Source organism: Anomaloglossus baeobatrachus, chromosome 7, assembly GCF_048569485.1.
Source record: "Anomaloglossus baeobatrachus isolate aAnoBae1 chromosome 7, aAnoBae1.hap1, whole genome shotgun sequence".
Classification (NCBI taxonomy): Eukaryota; Metazoa; Chordata; class Amphibia; order Anura; family Aromobatidae; genus Anomaloglossus; species Anomaloglossus baeobatrachus.
The window spans coordinates 195654909-195670718 of NC_134359.1; the positions used below are offsets into that span (position 1 = coordinate 195654909).

The 15810-nt window shown below is 46.4% G+C and overlaps 1 protein-coding gene across 2 annotated transcripts in view; it reads left to right on the forward strand.

Annotated features, from left to right (window-relative positions):
• The first annotated feature begins 1030 nt into the window (after positions 1–1030).
• LOC142245264 (acyl-coenzyme A amino acid N-acyltransferase 1-like) overlaps positions 1031–15810 on the forward strand; it is a 62455-nt gene continuing 47675 nt past the window's right edge. For both annotated transcript variants that reach the window (XR_012724755.1, XM_075317850.1), the window contains exon 1: positions 1031–1073. The gene's annotated coding sequence lies outside the window, so the exon portion shown is untranslated. The remainder of the gene's footprint in view (positions 1074–15810) is intronic.

The window sequence follows — 15810 nt, forward strand, 5'->3', positions numbered from 1 at the left end:
CTACGCTGTGCTTGTGACCTCTAGTAGGCTTCTGAATTATTGGACTCAGGAGTAGTTTCAGACCTGAATCCCAGCGCCACCTAGTGGTAGCCTGACACATATGCTGATGAGAGCAGGGACTAGTCATGAGGGCGTTACTTCCCCGACTAGCTGCCCTCTTATTGTGTTAGGGATGTGCTAACATGCTATTCAATGCGGCGTCACCAGCGGTGATGCGCGTATCTGTGTCCCTGGTGAATGCGGAGATGAATGCCCTGCACTTCTGGTCATACGGACTAGACCTGTTTGAAGCCAGGACGTGTACACCTGGCTTCATAACCGGAAGTGCAAGGCATTCAGCTCAGCATTCACCATGGACACAGGTACACACAGCACTGCCGGTGATGCAGCATTGAATAGCATGTTAGCATGCCCCTCAGGGTGAATTTACATGATAAGAGGTCGGACTAGTCGGGGGAAGTAACGTCCTTACGACTAGTCCCTGTGCTCATTAGGATGTCATAGAGCATCTTTAGAATTACTTTTTCTAAAGATCTCTTAATCTATGCTAGTCTATACAAGGACAGTTAGGCAGGGATTAGCAAAATGCACCTAGCACTGCTCGTGGTTCTGGGAACATATTGCACCTGACAGGTTCCCTTTAACTTGATTTAATTTCCCCAACATTAATTGTATTATTCAATGTGGGACATTACAATCAGATGGCACGTTCTATATTACATATGTTTATTGCAGCTGTTTTTATAAAAAGATCTTAGTATTTCATCTTGTTTAGATAACATTTCATTTTGATAGATGCATGTCTTCCATCCACATAATTGAATATAATTGAAACAAGCATGAATCTGTTTTGAACAGAGGTTAATGTGTGATGTATCTATTTAAAAATTAACTTAGGCACTCATTTGCAACAAAAGCCAATGGTCCAACCTTTGTTCTGACCCTCCATAGACGTACATTATAAAAGTCACTTCCAGGTCACGTGGAGTGCAGCGTGACCTAGAGAGTCTGCAGAGCGGTGATGTCACTGACAGAAGAAGAAGAAGCTGCGCTGGACACCGGAGAGATCAGTGGTAGGTGAGTGTCAGGGCCGGACGGGACTAAAAGCCCTGGCATTTGGGGGTACACACAGGTCCACTTTTCGCATAGTGAATGTGTAATATCTTTCTGCACTTGTATATGTGAGTACTGTATGGCATTATGTGAGCACTGTATGGCACTATGTGACACTGTATGGCACTATGTGACACTGTATCACTCTATGTCACACTGTATGGTGCTATGTGACACTGTATGGCACTATGTGAGTATTGTATGGCACTATATGACACTGTATGGCACTATTTGACACTGTATCATTCTGTCACACTGTATGGCGCTATGTGACACTGCATGGCACTATGTGAGTACTGTATGGCATTATGTGAGTACTGTATGGCACTATGTGAGTACAGTATGGCACTATGTGACACTGTATGGCACTATGTGACACTGATTCACTCTGTCACACTGTATGGCGCTGTGTGACACTGTATGGCACTATGTGAGCACTGTATGGCATTATGTGACACTGTATGGTACTATGTGAGTACTGTATGGCATTATGTAAGTACTGTATGGCACTATGAGTACTGTATGGCATTATGTGACACTGTATGGCACTATGTGAGTACTGTATGGCACTATGTGAGTACTGTATGGCACTATGTGACACATTTTTCCAGTGTGTTGCAGACCTTGATGTATTTTCTGCTCTTTGCTTCCCTGATTTGTGGATTGTTCCGCCACATACCTGTGTCCTAATCACTCTACAAGTGCTGCAGTCACTACAGGGGATTGTGCCTGTGTGGACAGGTCCAGGACTAATATCACTGATATCACACTAATTAGGCCTCAATTAATGACTCCGCGACTCCTCTCCACACACACACAATACAATGCACCCCATTACCGATCCATACACACATATAATACAATGCACCCCTATTACCCCACACACACACACACACACACACAATATAATGCACCCACATTACCCTCACACACACACACACACACACACACACAATACAATGTACCCCCATTACCCCTCCCCCCACACACAATAGAATACACCCCCCATCACCCACTACACACCCACTACACACACACAATACAGTGCACCCCCCATTACCCCTACCCCCACACACAATACAATGCACCCTCCATTACCCCATCCCCAGACATAATATAATGCACCCCCTACACACACAAATTGCACTACCATCACTACACACTCCTGCTTCCCCACTCCCTCGGAATACAGTACTACCCCTCTGCCTGTCACAAAGCTGTGTTCCTTCACAAATGTTCCCTGTTATGTGTCCTCAGCCCCTCCCCACTCATCCGCATTAATTAAACCTCTCTTCGGCTCCTCCATGACGCGCTTACTGCTTCCTGATGTCTCCTGTGTGGCGCCCGCAGCACTGTGATGATGTCAGCAACTTGCTAATATCATCACGTTGCTGCACGTTGGGGGTGAGGCCCAGTCCCAGCGCACTGTTCAAATGTATTTACGTCTGAAAGACGCAAATACATTTGCATAGGAAGGAGGAAGCTGCGGTCCCCGGTACCGGCACCGCCGTGTTCCTCAGCAGTGTGTGCATGCCGGACTCAGCACAGCGCCGCCTCCTGATCCTTTTGCAGCTAGTGTGCCCGGCATGCACACACTGCAGAGGAGTGTGGCGGTGACTGCAGATACAGCGGCCCACTACAGGGACTGGCCCACCACAGGGACTGGCCCATCTGGCATTTGCCAGAATTGCCCTATGGTTAGTCCAGGCCTGGTGAGTGTAATACAATACATTACGTCCACATACACAATTAAGTCAATAAAAAAGTTAGACGGAGTGCTTCTTTCATGCTGATGACCTACCCCAAAAATAAGCCCTAGTAGTTTTTTTGGGGCTTTTTTGAGTATGCTTAAAATTTAAGCCCTACTCCAAAAATAAGCCCTAGTTGCGGTTCAATAAGGAGGTCTCCAAGCAGCAAAAAAAAGTTAAGGAATAGAGCAGGAATCTTAATAAAATAAATCAGATATCCCCAAAAAAAAGAAGACCCCCCCCCAAAAAAAAAATCCTACTCACCAGACCCCAAACAATTACAGTTGGTAAGTGCCAATGGTGGATGGGCTCACACAGAGATCTGCATCATTGTCAGGTCCCACACTGCTTCAGCTGCATTGCACTGCAGCTCTGACAAACAGATCGGGTACCAGAATCACTCCGCTTCTAGTCAGCAGGGGGAGCCAACCGCTGTGGAGTGCAGGGGGACCTGACAGCAACACAGATTTGTATGTGAGAGCTCATTCACTTGGCAACTCTAATTGTTTGGGGTCTACTAAGTGTGATTCTATTAGGGGGTGTCTGCTATCTTTTGTGGGTAAACTTAGCAGTACATCGCGAATAATACATTTAAGCAGGTAATTTCAACATTTGTAAATATGGTATGCACCCACCATTATAGGACGAGTTCTGCACTATGAGAATATTAGATCAGATAAGAAAATGTGCATCTGAGCCAGTAATAGGAGTAACACAAAATGTTGATGTTCCAGAATGTGATGGCATGGTTATATTTGAATAAATGTTGTTTTTTTTTTTTATTCAAGAATTGATGTGGATTATTGTTCATGGGAAAATATAAGACATTCCATGAAAATAGGCCCTAGCGCATCTTTCAGAACAAAAAATAATAAAAGATCCTGTCTTATTTTCGAGAAAACATGGTATGTGGGTTAATAGATATGCATCTGATATAGAAATAAGGAAATGGTATCTAAAAAAGGTTTTCCAAGTGGGCACCAAGAGAGGACGAGAATAAAATATGTCAGTCATATTCCTTTTAACTAAATTACTGAATAACTAACATAATGAAGATGTTTAGGTTCAGAATTAAATTTCATACCTAGTAATTTTATGTTGAATATGTGTATCTTGCTGGCGTACTAGCCTCGCCTACCAACACGTCACACACTGACGTGCTGGTTTGGGGCACCTTTTTTTTGTTTTAATTTTTAAAATGGTTGATTACACAAGAAGGAATCACTGTAATATACAATTGTTCTGACAAAGGGGTCAGTGCTGCCCTGAAACACAGGCATTTCAATTGATTTTTCTCCATCTACTGGAGTAGAATTAGCACAGCAACGGTCACCCTGATTTCCTCATATTGATTCATTAGCTAGAATTTAACATCCCTCAAAATCTGATAGACAAGAAGAAAATTGGTCTGTCGGGCAGCCAAAAGCTCTACAGCAACATTAAAGGCGCTGCATAAATTTCTTTAAGTATTGATTGAGCACTGTATGTGAGCAAACTCATGTAGTTTTCGTATATCTGGCCTATGAAGTGGGGTTGCAAGATGGAAGCATTTCCTACAAGAAAAACATCCAAGCCTGGCTATCAAGTCTGCTAAAAGCATGTGAGAATACGGCTTATAGTCTGATGAAACCAAAGTTGAAATTTTTACCATAATTTCAAAAGGTATTAAACATGTCATAGGCAACTGTGCGCATCAATAAAAGAATACCATATCCACAGTGAAACATGGTAGAGGCAGCATTATGCTTTGGGACTGTTTTTCAGCAGATGAAACTGGGGCTTTAGTCAAGGTAGTGGGAATTATGAACAAATCCAAATATCAGTCAAATTTGCAACAAAACCTTTCAGGCCTCTCCTAAAAAGCTAAAGATGAAGATGATTTTCACGTTTTAGTACAATAATGAACCTAAGTACAGTATATCACCAAATAAACAAAACAATGGCTTCGCCAGAAGATCAAAGTTTTAAAATGGCCCAACCAGAACCCGGACCTGAGTCCCATTGAAGCCAGTCTATGGCGGGCTTTGCACACTACGACATCGCAGCCCGATGCTGCGATGCCGAGTGCGATAGTGCCCGCCCCCGTCGCAGCAGCGATATGTGGTGATAGCTGGCGTAGCGAAAGTTATCGCTACGCCAGCTTCACACACACACTCACCTGCCGTGCGACGTCCCTGTGGCCGGCGACCCGCCTCCTTGTTAAGGGGGCGGGTCGTGCGGCGTCACTGCGACGTCACACGGCAGGCGGCCAATCAGAGCGGAGGGGCGGAGATGAGCAGGATGTAAACATCCTGCCCACCTCCTTCCTTCCGCATATCCTACGGAAGCCGCAGTGAGGCCGGTAGGAGACGTTCCTCGCTCCTGCGACTTCACACACAGCGATGTGTGCTGCCGCAGGAGCGAGGAACAACATCGGACCGTCGCGTCAGCGTAATTATGGATTACGCCGACGCTGCACCGATGATACGATTACGACGCTTTTGCGCTCGTTAATCGTATCATCCAGCCTTTACACACTGCGATGTCGCATGCGATGCCGGAAGTGCGTCATTTTCAATTTGACCCCCACCGACATCGCACCTGCGATGTCGCAGTGTGCAAAGTGCCCCTATGAGTAGACCAGCAGATGTCTTAGCAATCTGATAGATTTGGAGCACAACTAAAAGAAGAATGGGCAAAGATTGGAATTTCTAGATGTGCCATGCTGATAGACTGCTACCCAAAAGACTGAATGGTGTAATTAATTTAAAGGATACTTTAAGAAAGTATTAGTTCATGGAATGCATATTTATGTAACCATATTATTTAGATTTTATTTTTACTTATCCACTCGAAAAGATTTCAGTCTATTTTTCAATAGAATGGTACAAATTATGGATGACATTAAAGGTGGAAAATGTTCTGAAATGATTCTTCTTGGTATGTTTTATTTTACCTGCCAGAAACAGGGCATTTTAACAGAGGTGTGTCGACATTTTATATGTATTCCATGTATATAATATGTACAGGTCTGTGTAAAAATTTAAGGCTGATGTGAAATGCATACTGCACAGTAGGGGCTTATACAGACATCCGTATCAATTGGTTCAACCACAGTCTACTAAAGTACAGACTGGCCACGGCTCTCCCAACCTAAGCGAGCATGACTACTTTATATATTTCTAAAAGACCATGAAGAAAAAACGATCAAGCGCCTATATTTTTTAATAAATTGCAACATTTTTATTGTAATACAATGCACATGAAAAACGTGGAGCAAAATTAGTGCAGGAACTTTAAAAGCCCCAAAGAAAGGTCACAGATCCCTCATATTATAATACCTGCAATTGGTAGATTAACATTCACCCAGGTATATTCATAATAGATCCACTAGGTGTCACTCTACAACCAATGATATGACCATATATGCAACTAAAGATATTCATTGGTCAAAATACATCATGGGGAAAAAAAAGATCCATTATATATATTACCTATATAGATGCCAACAGGTCAATCAGTGGATGCCAGGAGAGGAGGGAGGGATTCTGTAACCCACCCGACGGCCGTTTCAGTATCTCAGGGTTACCTTCGTCAGGGGGTGTGTTTGTATGGGTCAGGAAGTCAGGTTTATAACAAACTATGTGTCCAATCACTGGGCGCGCCACCATGCCGCATGCAGCCATACAGCGAAACTCTGCCCCAGGCCGGCAACCGCGTCACCAACCACGCGACCACGGGTGTAAACACACGTGACCGCCTGCTCAGATCAGACACAGCTGATGGCCAGGCTGCACAGCGCACCCTTACCAGCGCACACAGAGACTGGAAGGACAGGAGAGCAGGTCTGTGGGTAAGTCATATGAGTGATTTAGCTCAGTGGTCATATCGCAATCAATCACCCACAAGGAGACCATGCTCACAGGATCGCGTCCCATTTGCACATGACAAATACAGCATACATATCTCCATCCATATTAATACATAGCATTTAGCTCATAAATATATCACTAGGCTATATAAAAACATGTATACAGATACATAAGCATACAGTGCTGGCCAAAAGTATTGGCACCCCTGCAATTCTGTCAGATAATACTCAGTTTCTTCTTGAAAATGATTACAATCACAAATTCTTTGGTATTATTATCTTCATTTAATTTGTCTTCAATGAAAAAAAAAAAATGTCATAAAGCCAAATTGGATATAATTCCACACCAAACATAAAAAAGGGGGTGGACAAAAGTATTGGCACTGTTTGAAAACTCATGTGATGCTTCTCTAATTTGTGTAATTAACAGCACCTGTAACTTACCTGTGGCACCTAACAGGTGTTGGCAATAACTAAATCACACTTGCAGCCAGTTGACATGGAATAAAGTTGACTCAACCTCTGTCCTGTGTCCTTGTGTGTACCACATTGAGCATGGAGAAAAGAAAGAAGACCAAAGAACTGTCTGAGGACTTGAGAATCCAAATTGTGAGGAAGCATGAGCAATCTCAAGGCTACAAGTCCATCTCCAAAGACCTGAAATTTCCTGTGTCTACGGTGCGCGGTGTCATCAAGAAGTTTAAAGCCCATGGCACTGTGGCTAACCTCCCTAGATGTGGAAGGAAAAGAAAAATTGACTAGAGATTTCAACGCAAGATTGTGCGGATGGTGGCTAAAGAACCTCGACTAACATCTAAACAAGTTCAAGCTGCCCTGCAGTCCGAGTGTACAACAGTGTCAACCCGTACTATCCGTCGGCATCTGAATGAAAAGGGACTGTATGGTAGGATACCCAGGAAGACCCCACTTCTTACTCCGAGACATAAAAAAGCCAGGCTGGAGTTTGCCAAACCTTACCTGAGAAAGCCTAAAACGGTTTGGAAGAATGTTCTCTGGTCAGATGAGACAAAAGTAGAGCTTTTTAGGAAAAGCCATCAACATAGAGTTTACAGGGAAAAAAAAGAGGCATTCAAAGAAAAGAACACGGTCCCTATGGTCAAACATGGCGGAGGTTCCCTGATGTTTTGGGGTTGCTTTGCTGCCTCTGGCACTGGACTGCTTGACCGTGTGCATGGCATTAGGAAGTCTGAAGACTACCAACAAATTTTGCAGCATAATGTAGGGCCCAGTGTGAGAAAGCTGGGTCTTCCTCTGAGGTCATGGGTCTTCCAGCAGGACAATGACCCAAAACACACTTCAAAAAGCACTAGAAAATGGTTTGATAGAAAGCACTGGAGACTACTAAAGTGGCCAGCAATGAGTCCAGACCTGAATCCCATAGAACACCTGTGGAGAGATCTCAAAATGGCAGTTTGGAGAAGGCACCCTTCAAATCTCAGGGACGTGGAGCAGTTTGCCAAAGAAGAATGGTCTAAAATTCCAGCAGAGCATTGTAAGAAACTAATTGATTGTTACCAGAAGCGGTTGTTCGCAGTTATTTTGGCTAAAGGTTGTGCAACCAAGTATTAGGTTACGGGTGCCAATACTTTTGTCTGGCCCATTTTTAGAGTTTTGTGTGAAATGATCAATGATTTGATTTTTGTTTCATTCTCTTTTGTGTTTTTTCATTGCAAGCAAAATAAATGAAGATAATAATACCAAAGAATGATGTTGAGATCAGGGCTCTGTGCGGCCATATCATCACTTCCACGATTCTTTGTTCTTTACACTGGAAAGGGTTCTTATTGTCATTGGTTGTATGTTTGAATTCGTTGTCCTGCTGCAAAATAAATTTGGAGCAAATCAGATGCTTCTCTGGTGGTATTGCATGATGGATCTGTATTTCTCATTATTGAGGACACTTTTCTGAAAGAAGCCGTCTTCTCAGTTCATTCCAGACATGATGAGGGGGTGTACTGGATTTAGATGCGCTACACAAGAAATTTCACTTCAGTCAGGGCATGAATTAGACATGCTGTGGTGCTCATGATACCCCATCACAGCTTTACCATTTTTTCAAATCTGGGAAAAATTGATGTTAAAAAGCTAAAAGTCTTAAAATTTAAGAACAACTCTGAGTTATGCCCAAATTTAGTAACTTTTCAAAGTTTGTACACCAGAGTTCTGGCATCAGAGCTTCTATAAATCAGGCCCTAAGTCTGCTTTTATCAGTTTCTACTGTCACTGGTTACATATCTCCTGGTGATCCCTTTTACCTGCCAAGCTGCTGACCCTATATTGACAACCCTCCGCTCACTTGATGATTAAACCTCCTGCTTCTGACCTTGGCAATTCATAACTACATCTTTGACTTCTGATTTCATCCATTAATTCATTCCTCTGTTATTCGCCCAGCTCGTCGACTACCTTTGACAATTTGATTCGTCAGCAACTACTCCGTGGAAGAAACCCAGGGAACCCTGTTGTATGTCTATATCCCTGTGTAGCAGTATATACAGAGCGAGAAACCTTTAAATCAACTGGAGCAAAGCAGAGAGAAGTCTATTGGGGCTCTGCCAGACTCTTCAGGTCTTTCCTTATAGAGTTCGGCCGGCTTTTCAAATTTTGCTTTCTCTGAAACACTGCTGCAGTTCAGAGTAAAACATACGTGGCTGATATCCCGCAGCCAGGTCCTGCTTCATGCTGCCTATTTTTCCACCAAAGAAGTAAAGGTGAAATACATGTTGGGGTGGGTAAACACAATTTGTGTGGTCAGGTATACATGTTTGGCATAATTGCAGGACTGTAAAGCATTTGGGAGAAGATCCTTCAGACATACATTGTACTGTTTATTGTTTGACATATGCTTCCTGTACCTGAACCATAATAACATTTATGTCGCGGGCGGAGGAGGGGACTGTTGTGAATGTTAGTTATGTTTTGGCTGCTGGGAGGCTCCCTCTGGTGGCCAGGAATGGCTTGGACAGAGACCAGGTGTGTTGTGCAGTGGGTGTTTCCTTTTCTAACTCTCTGCTTATTTAAGTCCTGGTCTGATTGCAGGCTGTTTCCGGATGTCAGTTGTTCTTTGTATTTTCAGCCTGCTTAATCCTGCTCTACACCACATCTACTCCAGATAAGTGCTTGCTTTTTATTTATTGTCTGGTTCTTTTGCTTATCTGGGTTTGTCATTTGTTGTGGTTGGTTTCAGTTTATTTCCTTCCAGGGATTTTCCCCCTCAGTGGATTGTTGAGGAACTCCCTGCAGTTCTGTGTGGAGTATAGCTCCTTTGGGTCCATGTGTTTGTGGCTTGTTGAATTTGTAATGATTCATGTTTTCTGTTCATTGGTATGACAAGGGCACCTGGTATAGGACGGAGTTCAGATCGAGCGATCTGAGGGCCTTTTTGTACTATCAGGAAGTTGGTATTTTGCAGGGTTTTTCTCTGGCCACCATCAGTCCCTTTCCTGTCCTTTCCTATTTTAGTCAGTGGGGGCCTCACCTTTTGCTAATCCTGTCATCTACCTGTGTATTGTGTTTTTCCTATATCACCACAGTCTTTGAATGTGGGGGGGCTTGCTATTTTTGTCTATTTTTTGAGGCAGAGAGTTATTCATCTTTCCTACCTTTAGGATAGTTAGTTCTCCGGCTGGGTTCGCGGTGCACAGGATGTTAGTTCACCCCTCGGCTACTTCTAGTTGTGATGGTTAGTAAGGGGATGGCGGCCAGATTAGTTGCCAATGCTCTTGTCACCTTTTTCCAATGATTTGTGGTGGTCTTCCATGGTTCCGGATCATAACAGGGGACGCTGCGCTCACCCACTGCTCGGGTCCGGCTGCTGCTGCTGCTGCTCGGTGGTGGCTCAAGCGGTGGGCCGGATCCCGGGGACTCGAGCGGCGCTCCTCGCCCGTGAGTGAAAGGGGGTGGTTTAGTTTAGGGATATTGTCCGTGGCGCCACCCACGGTTGTGGTGAGATTGGTGACACCACCGCTGCTCTGGACGGGGATCCCGGGAGCGGTGACAAGGAGCAGCTTGGATGTTGTTTTCTCCCTTCCGTGGGTAGGGGGGTTGGTTGTCACGGGGCCCCGGTGAGGGTTAGGGATGGATGGCAGGCGGGTTACGGGGCCTGGTAAGGTGCAGGGTCGCGGGGGCAGCGCTGTGCCGCACGGCACGGTGGTACTCACTCAGCCAATGATGAATGCAAAGTCTCCGGTAAAACAAACGGCTGGATGGACGGGTCCCACAGGTAGGTTGATGGTGGCTGCCTTTCCCTGCACCTGTGTTGTGTTTACGGTTCCAATGGCTTCCCACCGGTAACCCGCTCCCCAGCTTGGATGGATGCTGAAGGAGCCCCTTTTGCCCGCAGGCTCTGGCCCTGGGAACTGTAGCCTTGGCGGTGACTGTATTTCCCTGTACGGTGTGAGCTGTTGCCTTCAATCGGGTCTTGACTGCTGGGAAACCCCAGGAGGTTCCCTTCGCTAACGGATTTGACCAGTTTTACGGCGACTCTTAGCCTGGTCGGGGTCTGTAAGCCCTGCCGGATTGTGCTGGCTTCTCTTTGCTCTCCGATCCGGTACCGTCGGGCCACCGCCCGTCCATGGTCCTTACGGATCGCTCCAATCAGCCTCTCCTGCAGACGGTCACCACCGTCTGCCAACCTTGCTGTTTCGTCCAGGCCACACACCCGGACGCCTTCAGTCTCCTCTCCTACCACTTCACTCCTCAAACTTCAAAACTGAACTCCCACCTTTTCCCGCCTCAAGGACTGTGAACTCCTCGGTGGGTGGGACCAACCGCCTGGCCCACCCCCTGGTGTGGATATCAGCCCCTGGAGGAAGGCAACAAGGATTTGTGTTTGACTTCGGTGTGCCTAGCCAGGGTGTGGGGTGTGTTGGTGTAGTACCTGTGACGACCTGGCTTGTCCAGGGCGCCACATTTACATCGTATATGGAGATAACCTTTCCCATATCATTGTGTGCACATTCCATTTTTATGTTTATCTATTTTATTTTATTATTGTTTGTATTGTATATGAATAATGTAAATCCTGCAGGTAATTCCGCTGCTTCACATAAACATAACAGCTGTTCCTCTTCCAGCCTGCTTTGTCAATCGGGCATGACTGCTGCCATCATACTGATTGACAGCTGGCTCCTACCAGTTAGACAGTGTGGCGCCCCTGACCCAGTAAGGCACTACTGAGTACTGCACCCATGCTGGGTCAGTACAAACAGGTAATCCCAAAGGCTGACTAGGGTGTGTACGCACAGACACGAAGTACCCAGCACACACACACAGCTTAGAGCGGACTCCTGGGCAGACCCAGGAAGGGGGCGTAGCCCTCGCATCCCAGCTAGTGGTGGAGTAGTGGGACTGGAGACAGGAGTGTGCAGTGGTAGTCAAAGGAGTAGGAGTGGAACAGCCGAGTCTGAGGTGCAGACGCAAGTGAGCGGACACTAGTCAGACCCTGGCACCTGTAGTGGCTGCTGACGGGGGAGTTCAGTCACCAGAAGCTGGAAGGAAAGACGCTGGGGAAATCAGCTAGTCTGTAGGACACTGAGGGAACCATCTGGTCGTGTACGGAGGCATCTGGAGGGCTAGGCACGCAGGGGAAACAGGTTCCCGAAGTAGCCTCAAGTTTAACTACCTACTAAACCTGCCAGTGGGGTGGACAATAAGTCCCACACCAACCATCACAAAACCCGCAGCATCAACAGCAACGAGCGGGCCCATAAGGAGGATCGAGCCTGGAGCCATTTTATCCTTAGTCCACGCTGTCAACAAATGGGTCAGAAAGGGGAGGAAGGCAGCCGCGACTTCCCTGGATGAATCCCACGGTACTCTAACTCAGGGGTTGTCCGAAACAAGAAGTGCTAGGAAGGCGAGTCAGCAGTCACCCCTACGTCGGCCTGAAGGATACCTGGTTCCACCTGGTTCATCATAGCATCGCCCGGGTTGCCTTACTCTACCATCAGAAAGTGAGTAAAAACCCTGAAAGACATTACTGCCTGTGTGTGAGTTCTTCTGCAACCTGGAGTACTACACACTTACGCCTGAGCCTCTAGGGCCAGCCTCACTCTAGGGAGGCCATAACATCAGACTGCATTTACCATCAGTCCCAGACGCTCTCTAAACTGCAGTGGCGGTCACCCCCTGACCGCAATTACCGAGAGTGGCGTCACGATTCCTATTAAAGTTAACCTGACATACCTGTTGTCAGAAGATTTCCCAGCACGTGAAGACCCTGAGGCAACCTGCAGGTGAGGGGCTTCACAACAGCGAGGAGCCGGCTGTCACGCCTCATGACATTGACAGTCACGCTCCATCAATAGAGAAGAGCGGTCTGTGATCTCTCTGTGTTGACAGAGATATGTGTCGGGCAGAACAGGCAGTGGGGTAGAAACTACCTGCCTGTTAGTTCTTAGTCCCATAGTAAAATATATATAAACTAACATAGTCCTGAACAAGCCCTTTAAGCAGGAAAATTAAAACATTTTACATTGGTTAAACTGACCTATTAAATTTGGGCCATGCAGTAAAAAAAGCAAAATACATTGTCATAGCACATTTATGTATCAAAATCGCTTCATGACTGTGCCATTCAACCCTACAGTAAATATAGGAGAAAAGAATTTAATTTAAATCCAAAATATAGATCTATCAATCTTGCGCGCATGACAGCTGCATTCACAGATTGAGACTATATTTGCTATAATAACAACAGAACTGCAACATTTTTGGAAAATTACTATTGTAGATTGCGGCAAACAAAAAAAAAAGTGTGAACACAGCCTTAAGAATTGTTTCAGATTTATAAAGGTTTATTTGGAGGCCTAAGATCCTTGTAAAAGGGGATTATTGTACTATTTCTATATGTTCCTTTACATAGTTTCTTCATTTTTTGTGACTCGCCCACCCCAGGGCTATGGGACACCCGGTGCCGGGCCGGACTAGTCCGGGGGACGTCAGTGGTGGCGGGGCCCGACTCCGTGGCCCTGGTGGGTGTCAGTTTAATATGGCTGGTGACTTGGGAGCAATTAAAGTATTTGTTTCGTGACGCCACCTGTGGTCTGCGGCTATTAAGCCGCCGCTGCTGTGTGAGGCCTCCGGGGTGATGATACGGCAGCAATGGTGGTACTGCTCCCCACAGGTGGAGCGGAGCCCCGGGGACACTGTTAGTGCTCGTGAAAGTCTATGGTGTTGTGTGGCTAACACGGTGCAGGGCCGACAGGCAATGAAAGAACCAGGCACAAACAACAGTCTCTTTACCTTCTCCTCTATTACTTTAGGAACAGTCCAATCCTGGGAGACCGTCAGAGGTGGTGAAGGGGATCCGGTCGGCCTGGAAGTACTTGGGGTGATCTTTCTGGCCAGCTGAGTATGAGGCCTACTCCTGTTCCTTTCTTTACTACGATAGGACCCTGCTTCTCTGGATCCAGCAATGGCCCTCTTTGCTGCTGGGACCGGTGGTACGTCCCTTTCCCTCTGTGGTAGGCTGCGCAGGCCCTCTCTGGTGCTTCTCTGCTGGAGTCCACACCGGGCCATGATGCTGCAGCTGTACCTTCGGGCTGTTTATGGGCCAGGTGCTTGCAGCTCTCCTGCCCTTCGGATTCGGCTACCAGGGAGTATTTTAAGCCCTGGTGGCCACAGACTCCGATGTCCGAGTCTCTTCTCTGCCTCTCTGCTACTCCTGCTTCCCTGGGCCAAGCTGTTCCAGCTCTAGGCCCCAGATCCACAGGACAGCACACTCTGCGTCTGCTTCCTTTCACTTCTCTCTACAGACTGAACACTACTTCCTCCCTCAGGTCAGACTTAAGGAATGCTCCCTGGAATTCCAGGTTCAGAGCTCCCCCTGCTGGCCGGAGGGAGAACTGCGTTGGATGTTAAACTTGCTGGCCAATGGACCTCCCAATTACCTCCAGGCTCAGCATTAACCCTTTGGGAGGGCAATGCTGTTGTGGCGACCAGGTCCTGGGGCGCCACACTCCCCCTTAGTTAAATTCAGTACTCCCGGACTGTAGAAAACAAAACAAGACATACATGTTACAACCTTAAACAACTATAAGAGTCCAGTGTGGCTCCCTGCCGGGTGTCCATTACACTGCTCCATGGGGGACCCGCCGCGATAACACCCACAACGTAGGCTCTGGGCGTGCGTCAGAGCATTGCTGACTCCACTCTATGCACGCCGGACTGGTTTTTCTTCAGGGGTTTTGAGCACACTGGTGCTAACTATGTACAATTAGAGTGTTGGCCACTCATAGTCCAGTGACCCAATTGTCCATTTTCTCAATAAAAAAAACATTTTATACACAACATTACAGACATTTCACATAACTATTTACATTCTAATAAGTACTCTTTCTTTTTACTCTCTATACCTTGGAGGGGGCTGTCCCCGAGTGCTGCGTTGGGACCTGCGTAGCTCTGGTGTCTGCCCCTGACTACTTGGTGTGTCTTCTACCTCAGCACTACAGGTAGGCCTAACCCTGATAGGTATGCGTGATGAGCGCCTACGTGGTCTGAGAGTCGCCAAGGGTATGACAGGTTCACCACTGACAGGGGGTTGATTCTCCTGTTCCACTGCTGGCGTGTCATCTCGTGTTGGAGCGGACGGTTCTTTAGGTGGATCTGGAACCTCTTCTGTTTCTGGCTCGACCAACTGCGGGAACGTCAACACTGGTACCACTATGGCATTGTTTATTCGGGTCCAAGTTTTGGGGAATTTTCCAAGGATTGTTTGGATCATCTCTTCCTCTTTTTCTGGACTTTGGGGACTTTCTTGTACTTCTTCTACTTCTTTTTGGGTTCTGCACCGTTCGGGGCACGCTTTCAGGCGGTCTCGAGAAACTGCTTGATAGGTCTTGCCTTCATCTTTGCTTATGAGGCATACCTTACTATTGTCAAAGTTGGAGGGGATAATGGTGTAGGGTCCATTCTCCCACTGATCATCTAATTTATGCGCCCTCCGCTTTTTCTAGATGACCTGTTCTCCAGGTGCAAAGGAGTTGCTGGAGCTGTTTGATTGTAATGCTGCTCTTGTCTCGTTCTTGCTTGGGACAGGCTCCTTTCTACGCATTCCTGGACCTTGCGGTACTGCTG